The 8,926-nt window shown below is 28.2% G+C and overlaps 1 protein-coding gene across 1 annotated transcript in view; it reads right to left on the minus strand.

The window, feature by feature from the left end:
- The window catches only part of LOC113377482 (mitogen-activated protein kinase-binding protein 1), a 235,081-nt gene that overhangs the window by 43,482 nt on the left and 182,673 nt on the right, over window positions 1-8,926 (minus strand). The window lies entirely within an intron of this gene.

Genomic DNA, 8,926 nt, shown 5'->3' on the forward strand with positions numbered 1-8,926 from the left:
AATCAGAGACATTCGTAACATAAATCACTGAAAGCGAATTGAGCACCATCACAGATTGATTGAATTTATTGATTGTATCCTGAATATATAAATAAAAAAGTAATTATGAATTTACTTGATCCAAAGAGAATTGATTGCGGTAATAATCACTTCTATCGATAAGCAAACTATTTTTTATAGATCTTAATTATTGTACAGGTTGCCATATTAAAAAATGTACTGGGGTAATTGTGAAATGGAAAGCATAATCCAGATCAAAACCATAATTCAGAACTATAGTAAAATTTGTTTAATATATAATAGACAAAGAGGTAGTAGACAAAATGAATAAAAGAATACCAACATATTGACGACATTATACACCGCAAGATTTTCATAAATAATTACTGATTAAATGCAAAATTATTCCTTTCTAACTCATTATAAACGATTTAATCTTAAAGTGTGACGGTCGCAATTAAAGGGCAAATATGTGAAATGTAATAATTTGCATTTCAACCAATCGCTCAAGAAAATCGTAATCTCTCGAATTTACTATTATAATTTGAAAGTACAAATTATTTAATTCGAAACGATCATAGTTATTTTATAAAAGCCAGTCTAAAATTTATTTATATTTAATGACAATCAATTAATTGAACACAGTGAAAACACAGAGCACAAAAGAGCATTTGTAATAAAACATATTTACAATATTATAGTAATTACTCTAGCAGAAAAAACCTAAATTATTGGCCTCAATATGTCGATTATTCGTGTCACATTTTAGATATCTGAACTTTCAAACTGGCGCTCGTTGAAAAAATGATAGAAAGATAAAACTAGAGACATATTGTATTGTATTTACTTTGAACAAACTAGTTGTCAACGGATTATATGTTCAGAAAACAATTACTTATGAAAGTATAAACTTTCATTAACATTCACTTAGGCGAAGTCTAATGCAATCAATTTTTTCATTATCTTATTAAAGAAAAAGCTTCAACGTCTCATCGGTATAATTACTCGGATATTAATAAAAACTAATTACAAACAAAATGTATCTGAATTCTCAATATATTAGAATTTCAGAAAAATTAACACAAATTGTATCAATAAACAATATTAATGATTCTTAATCGCAAGATGATTGATTACGACATTTAAAATTTTACACGGTAAGCATTTTTGAGTTTCTTAAACAATTAGTCTAATAAAGTGCTCATTTAAAAGGGTTTTCATTTATTTACATAAAATAATGATTAAAATTATTGTGATAAAAATTATTTTAGAATTTTACGAGTTGTAAAACTAACTGAAATAATAATGAAAAAACTTCAATGTTATTACCGAAAATCACATAGATACCAATGTTTCTGGTGTGAAAATATCATCCCCGGCATCATTAAAAAAACATCAGTATTACAAAAATTCCAATAATCAATTTATAAAATAAAAAATAGGTTTCGGCTACATTTTCAGAAAGTGACATCACAAGAACTTTTAGGACTTTATAATAATATGGGACTTAAGCTGTGATCGCTGCTCGAATAAATTCAAAATTAGTTGTAAGTTGCATTTTGCCTAAATGCAAGTTGCATGAATTTCCCGACACATGTAAATAATGGAGTTGATCAATAAGAAATCAATATATCTGATGAGAGATCTATGAGAGAGTACCAATTTGGTGTGGACCATATTATAATGCTGAAATCTATTGCAGATTATAAATTTTTGCGCAAATTTTTTTATTACACATTATTGGAGAACGAACATGTGTCTAATATTAATGTTAATCCAAACTTCAATTAATTTTTATAATTGAACCACTTCATAGAAGTATAATATTTTAGTATGTTCATTAAGACCAAGTACTCGATCTCCTTACTTCGTATATTTCATTAAAATCGCCGAACAAAATTTTTAGCAATCAATTACGAAGAAATGGCCTGGCCAATCTTTGTCAAAAACTACCTAGCGCAATTCACAACCAATGTCTTTCAAACGGTTTTTAAATCGATTCAGGATTGTGGGCTAAATCATGGACGAAATTTTTTACACTTTTCTGCTAATTATAAGGAAACGTATTAGCCGATCGTTACGGAAAACAGGTAAAAGCTAGTCCTTATCGAGTTACATCGAATGGTTTTTAAATTTTTGATCGGTTTAGCCATTTTCAAGAAAACGTCGAGAGATCAAAAATCAGCGACCACACACACACACATACACACTTTTTTCCAAATTTGGTCTCATTCGATTCAGAATGACTTGAAACGCTGAAAACATAAAATTGGTGAGACGAAATTTTCGCCAAGATAAGCTTCTCCTTCGGAAAGTAAAAAATTACCGAAAATCAGAAAAATGAAACTTTATAATATTAAATAACTCCTATTATGATTGGCAAATCAACTAGCATTCTATAATTATTGTATTGTTTGTGGTTCGTTGACACCGTATTCAATAAGCGCGAATACACTTTAATATTTAAACCTCAACGAGTGATTTATAGTAATATGCTAATACCGATATGCGAGATATTCAGAGACCAACTTTCTATAACGGAAAATATTATTTTCTCCGATAAAGAAAACGGATAATATAAACTAGCGTACTATACCGGCAGCGTAAATTAATCTGTACGGATTAGTTATTGTGTCGTTTATTCTTTTTATATAAGGTATCTAATGCTTAACTTCCAATTTTATGCAAGAATCAAACTTACATATAGAAAATTGATATATGTGTATGAACTTTTCTGAAACATTTTTTCAATATAAACGAAATATAGTAAGGAAGACTGGGAATGATTGTGCCACTTATTTTGACCAGCAATAATTCTGTGAACCCTTTTCACTCGCTAATTCCGAGATTTATATGAATTTAGGCGCCGGGGCGGCGGCATCTGAGTGGAAAGGGTTAATTTACCAGTTAAGTCGAAGAAAAGTAAATTAAATGGTAATTTTAACATTCATCTACATAAGTTGAAATGCAATAGCAATGAACACCAAAATGGTTAATAACGATTTTTATTGTCAGAAATATGTAACACAACATAATTATTTAAATAAAGCTTATGAATATAATATAACAATATATATCAAAACATAATTTTTAAAACAAAGTTAACAAGATATCTTTGTGAAATCATTTTTTCTTGTATTGAATTTTTCTTTCCCTTTCCCTTTCGTGTTTTGTTTTAGTTAAGTTAAATTTATCTTTACCTGTTTAATGTTAACTCGAAAAAGACAAGAAATACATGTCACAAGGCACACTTTTGAAAACAAATCATCATTATGATTGAGCTAAATTATCTAATTGCTAGTAAATGACTACAAATGTGCAATTTACTTACATAAAAAATAACACAGAAAGTGAATTATTTATATACCATTAACAGTTATTATTTAAAGAATTTTAACATGAAAACTTACTTTTGACTCTTTAAAGGTTTACAGATCGTGTTAATACAAGGCATTGACTGAAAGCAACAATGGGAACTTGTTCGAACAATCATACTTTATCTTTCTCCCTTTGGACTCTATCTCAAAATCTGTATAGAGTAGCTGTTATGACGACTATCACTACCCTACCCTGGCACAACCGTACCCAGACTCCCCTACCCAGCCTCCCCTACTTGTTAATTGACTTATCATAACCATGTAAAATTTAAAGATTCAAAATTTAAATTATTTTTCACAGTCTTAATATGTAGTGTTAAGTTGTTGGATTAACAGGATTGTGAATAATAATCATAAATAGTTAGAAATTTAATATCTATCAATATCGTACATCTTTTATACATATTACTAACCGTCTTCTATTATAAAATAAAAAAATGTTGAAAATTATATGTACGTTCAAAGATTATTACAGCAGGTAATAAATTAAATAAAACTGATTTATAAAAATATTACACGTAGAAATTAAAAAAATCGACTCTATCGCAAACGATGTAAATCTCGACCTGTAACTTCATTAATGCAAAACGCATTAACACACGCGTCGAAACAAAATTACTTACTGAACAATATAATATACACGATACGATAAAATAACACTAAAACGTTTAAATTTATTGCCGAAACAAATTGCTCCTTGACAGCGTCGTTTACGGCCGATAACAGACGCAAAACTTAAATAGAGCGTGCAAACTGATTTCACAATGTCATCGAAATAGTAATTGTAATAGTAATAGTTTTATGAAAAATATTTAATAAAAAGCAAAGATATGTTGACTGAAAACATAGATACCGTATCCTATACTTTGTGGAAACAGAAGAATCAGTTTTCATGAAATAACTTATTTAGTGTACAGTGAACATCAATGAGTTTATCAACATCAACAGGATTGATTTCTTTATTTTTAATGAAAATATTTCGAAAACAGTTAGTAAATAATATTTATTTCAATTCTTTTTAAGATCTTCTACGGTGTTTACGTTAGAATTCACGATAAATAACCTTTTATATTTAAATTAAATTGCTGCTATTGATATTTTCCAATATTTATTAGAATGATCCGACTCGTTCTTGACTTTTATAGAGGTCATTATATTTCATGCAAACAATTGTCATAATACAAATTATTATACTATATATTAGACGTACCGACACACCTACATATAATAATGAATGAGAAAAATATTCTTCCTTTCACTTACGAAGAAAGCTGGGACCTTTATGACAGTGTTATGATGTTCAATTTCAATATGTGAAAAATGCAAGTACATAAACCAAGATTCATAGCTGACGTTAGAATTCATATATGGAAGTATGAACTCACGGAAATCGCAGGATAAGGCGGGGCACAAAGGTTCAATTTGACTTTGAGCAATTACATCATAGATAAGTAAAAATGAATTATATTGTAAAAACCAAAGCCAATTATATTATAACAAATAACACGTTCCAGTAAAACACAGCTAATTCACCATTGTAGAAATATGTTCTTAGCTGTTTTTCAATAATTTGACACCTAGTTCATTTTACCCCATAGGCGAGTTAGAATGGGACGGCCAGAGGAAAATATGTCCATTATAAAATAGTAGCTACATTATTCAACCAATGCATAATATAAATTACATGGGTACAATTGTTACAGAGATAACACTGTATATAACCATGATCTGGTGTTTCGTCAGAAATATTCGTCAGCAGAGTTGGAAAAACTGTTGATTTATCTCTTGTAATACTGCTCTTTTTAAAATTGTTTTACTTTTTTACTTTGCCAGGATAAAAGTTCAGTTGGCCCTCTTTACCCCATCTGCTTTTATAGAGCTTTATCTAAATATCAACAAAATATATTTAGCACCTCAAAAGTTATGTATGTGAAACATTTTCTCAATGGCATTCTGTATAAAAATGTTATTAGAAGTTACTACATGCTCCATCACAAATATGTCAAAAATATACCACTTTTTGGCATTTGAGACATTCAGTCCTAGTCATTGTTACACTTTTCCAATTATTACAATTGTGTAATTTCAGTGTGATAACTACACTAATATTCATTAGCATCTCATATGTCTTCAGAAAACTCGTTAAATTACTGGTTAGGAAATTTTAGTGATATCGATTTTTATACTAAATTATGTGAAAAAAACTCAACATAAAGAAATTATGATCCATACACATTACAATTCGTTGTGCATATGCATCAAATTATGAAAGGTAAAGGTAAGTTTCGCATTTGCTATACGAAATCAATGTTGTGCCCCGAATTTTATAATTTATGCAATGATATAATTTTATTAACATAAAAACTCATTAACGTGTTATAGGAATATATTAATATCTAACATTGTACAATTTATTTATTTTTGTAACTTGTATTGGACTCATAATAATTTGCAGTACAAATTTTTAATGTTTGCAATATGCAACTGTATATTCAAGTGTTCGAAAAACAACCGTTAAAATACACGGAATTGTTAATTGTTATAAAATCTATTACGAAGGCATTCAACTGTGCGTATCCGATTACAAAATTTGGCAAATGAATAATTTATAAAAAATTAACAACAAAATTCGTAATTAGAAAGAGTGAATAAACTTTAGATACCAAATTCGTTACAATTTGATATTTTTGCTGATCAACAAATCGCAAAAATTTAAATTATTGTTAAAAATTTAATTAAAAATATGTTGCATTATGTATACTACTGCATAATAGCTTGATATGTGATATCTTGTACAAAATGTAATTAAATTACAAATTAGTAAATGTAATTACATTTACGATCCATGAAACAACATGTAGATTTGTTCTATACATATCAAAATACTAAATATGTTCAAAATATCATATGCGTAATATTATATTTTGACAAATAAGTTGTACAAAAATTGAGTAAAAAATTGAGATGCTATAATATTTCATAAATTCAGATAATAGGAAAGATAATTTGTGCTTTTAAATTTTGCATACAAAACAATGAAATTATTTTATTTTTATTTCTCCAGGCCATTAAGTTTTATGATTAGAATAATAATATGAATATATTAATAAGTCTTCTGATTGCTGTTAAAATATGATTAAAAATTGAAGTAGTCATCACAGATCAAGCTATCAAAAGTATTATGGCAAAAGTTTTACGAACAGTGAATCAAATAAAATAACTTATAATGAATATATTAGATCAATTATTGAACTTTGGTTATGCCCGCTTCTATGAAGAAATGATCTAGTTACGGAGAAAAAATCAAAGTTTGAAAAATTTCTATGCGCAAATTACTATACTTTCTAATAACACTCTGGAAAAAAAATCTATTGTTATATCAATCGCACCCAGTGGTATAGTCTGTATGCCAATTCATCTGATTTTGTTAATCATCAATAGAAATGATTAAATATAAGACTTAACCGCGTGCGTGTATTTGAAACGATATATATATTGTAAATATATGTTATTCGATAAAAAGACTAAACTAAGTTTACGGTTAGAAATTAAGAGTCAACAATTCGTCACAAAGGCACGCATCACATAAAGCTACGTTAAGAACATTTTCATTAACACAAGATCAATCAGAGCATGTAAATGATTGAAGAACAGGTGTACAGGTATGTTACGGTTCTGATTGAACAATTCGACCTATACAAGGCCAGCCACGCACCGAAAACTAATAAAACATGAAGCCGACGATTATTGTACCAATGATCAAAATAATGTATGGTAATTTATAAGTTTCAATCACACTAATGACGACATAGCACATGGTGGTTTGTAAATAATTATTGTATAGATATTTTTTATTCTGAATTTTTCAATAACTTTATATTTTCAGGTGCACAGAAAGAGTAAGTAGAGAGCATATTAGTATTTGACCATTCGATAAATCGTAGAGCCAAACATTGCAAAAAAATAGTACTGTTAAATCAATAGCAAAATACATGTAATAAATCGTATTTTAATTACTTAACATAATTAACCACATAACAAATCCAGATTCATTAAAACTTGCAAATCATTACAATTAATTTTAAGCATAACTCGCAAAAACTAACCCAATAGTTTTTTATATTGTTAGTAAAAAAAAAATGTAAATGAAAGTAAAAAGATGCTTCAAGATTTATTTCTATTCAATATAAATTACAATCTGTCTTATGAGGGCACTCAGCAAATAAGATGATAATAATACAGTGATTTATATTATACCCAGTAGTAAACTTTATAACAGTAAAATTTTGACATATCTAGTAATATAATAATAGTAGTATAATAATTATTATTTAATTTAATTATATTTTCTAATTTGTATTTAATTAATTATACTTTTTTTTAATTTTGCAGTGCCCAACTATTCATTCTACCACATATGTATGTCATTTTCAGTATAAGACTATCTCTTCAATTTATTTTACATGTTTTTACTGACAATTCAAATCCGTTCATTTTATTTTCTGTGATCTATCTTCCATAAGCAGTCTAATAAACTAAAAACCCTAAAAATATTTTTCACATTTCATATATAGAGTAGTCCTTAAAGCTTGTCGAGTAAAAGGGTCCTTCACCGATATCTCAAAAACAAGTTAATAATTTTTTTAACAGCAATATTTGAAAGTAGAGGGAAACAGATGTCTAACCAGCCATCACCTTGATTCTTACGACGTCGCTATCGGGAGATAAATGACAATGTTTGAAAATCCATAAAAAAATATTGTCTTATGGGATAATAACGCCTATAGGGTAAAAAGGACCAGGTGACTTTTTTTTAAGAAACAGCAAGAAAACATTTTTACCGTGATGAAAGTTCTACTGAACATAGTCAGATAGTTGTTTGATATGTGGTATTTGTTGTGATATAATTTATTTGGTTTTCACAATATAATGCCCAAAATCGAATTGAACCTTTGTGCCCCCGCTCTACTCTCTGTTATTAATTTTGTAAGAAAAAAAATTAAAACAGCTGTACGTTATGTTCAAATGTAGTTGATATAAACTAAAATTAAGATCAGAATTTTACTCTAAAATATGAGATAATATTAGCAAAAGCAAAATGTAATATATTAAAAATTATCAAATTTTTCCGGTATAAATCAAAAAAAATAAAAAATATATAATATATCACTCGTGCTAACACCACTTCGATTACATATTAGGTTGTCAAATATCTCCCTTCCGCTTTTTTGCTCTTGGTTTATAATACAAAAAGGCGGAAGGGAGATATTGACAACCTTATATTTTAATTATTTTGCAGCCGCAATTTCATCTTGTCGCCGGAAACACAGAGTTGTAGATTTTAGATGCATAACAACTAACAAATCATAAGTCGATCCAATCACTTGAGGCTATTTATCCACTTCCAGTAATCTAAAAACTGGTCAAATACATCGTGAACCACATCAGACAATGCGCATATATTTATTTCTGATTGATCCAAATACGAGAGATTTACTAAGTAGACACCCTAATAAGTAAGCATACAATGTAAGTATGGAAATAGCATG

The sequence above is a fragment of the Ctenocephalides felis genome, unplaced genomic scaffold (assembly GCF_003426905.1).
Source record: "Ctenocephalides felis isolate EL2017-DRISC unplaced genomic scaffold, ASM342690v1 CF-g0.4_SCAFFOLD_01886, whole genome shotgun sequence".
Lineage (NCBI taxonomy): Eukaryota > Metazoa > Arthropoda > Insecta > Siphonaptera > Pulicidae > Ctenocephalides > Ctenocephalides felis.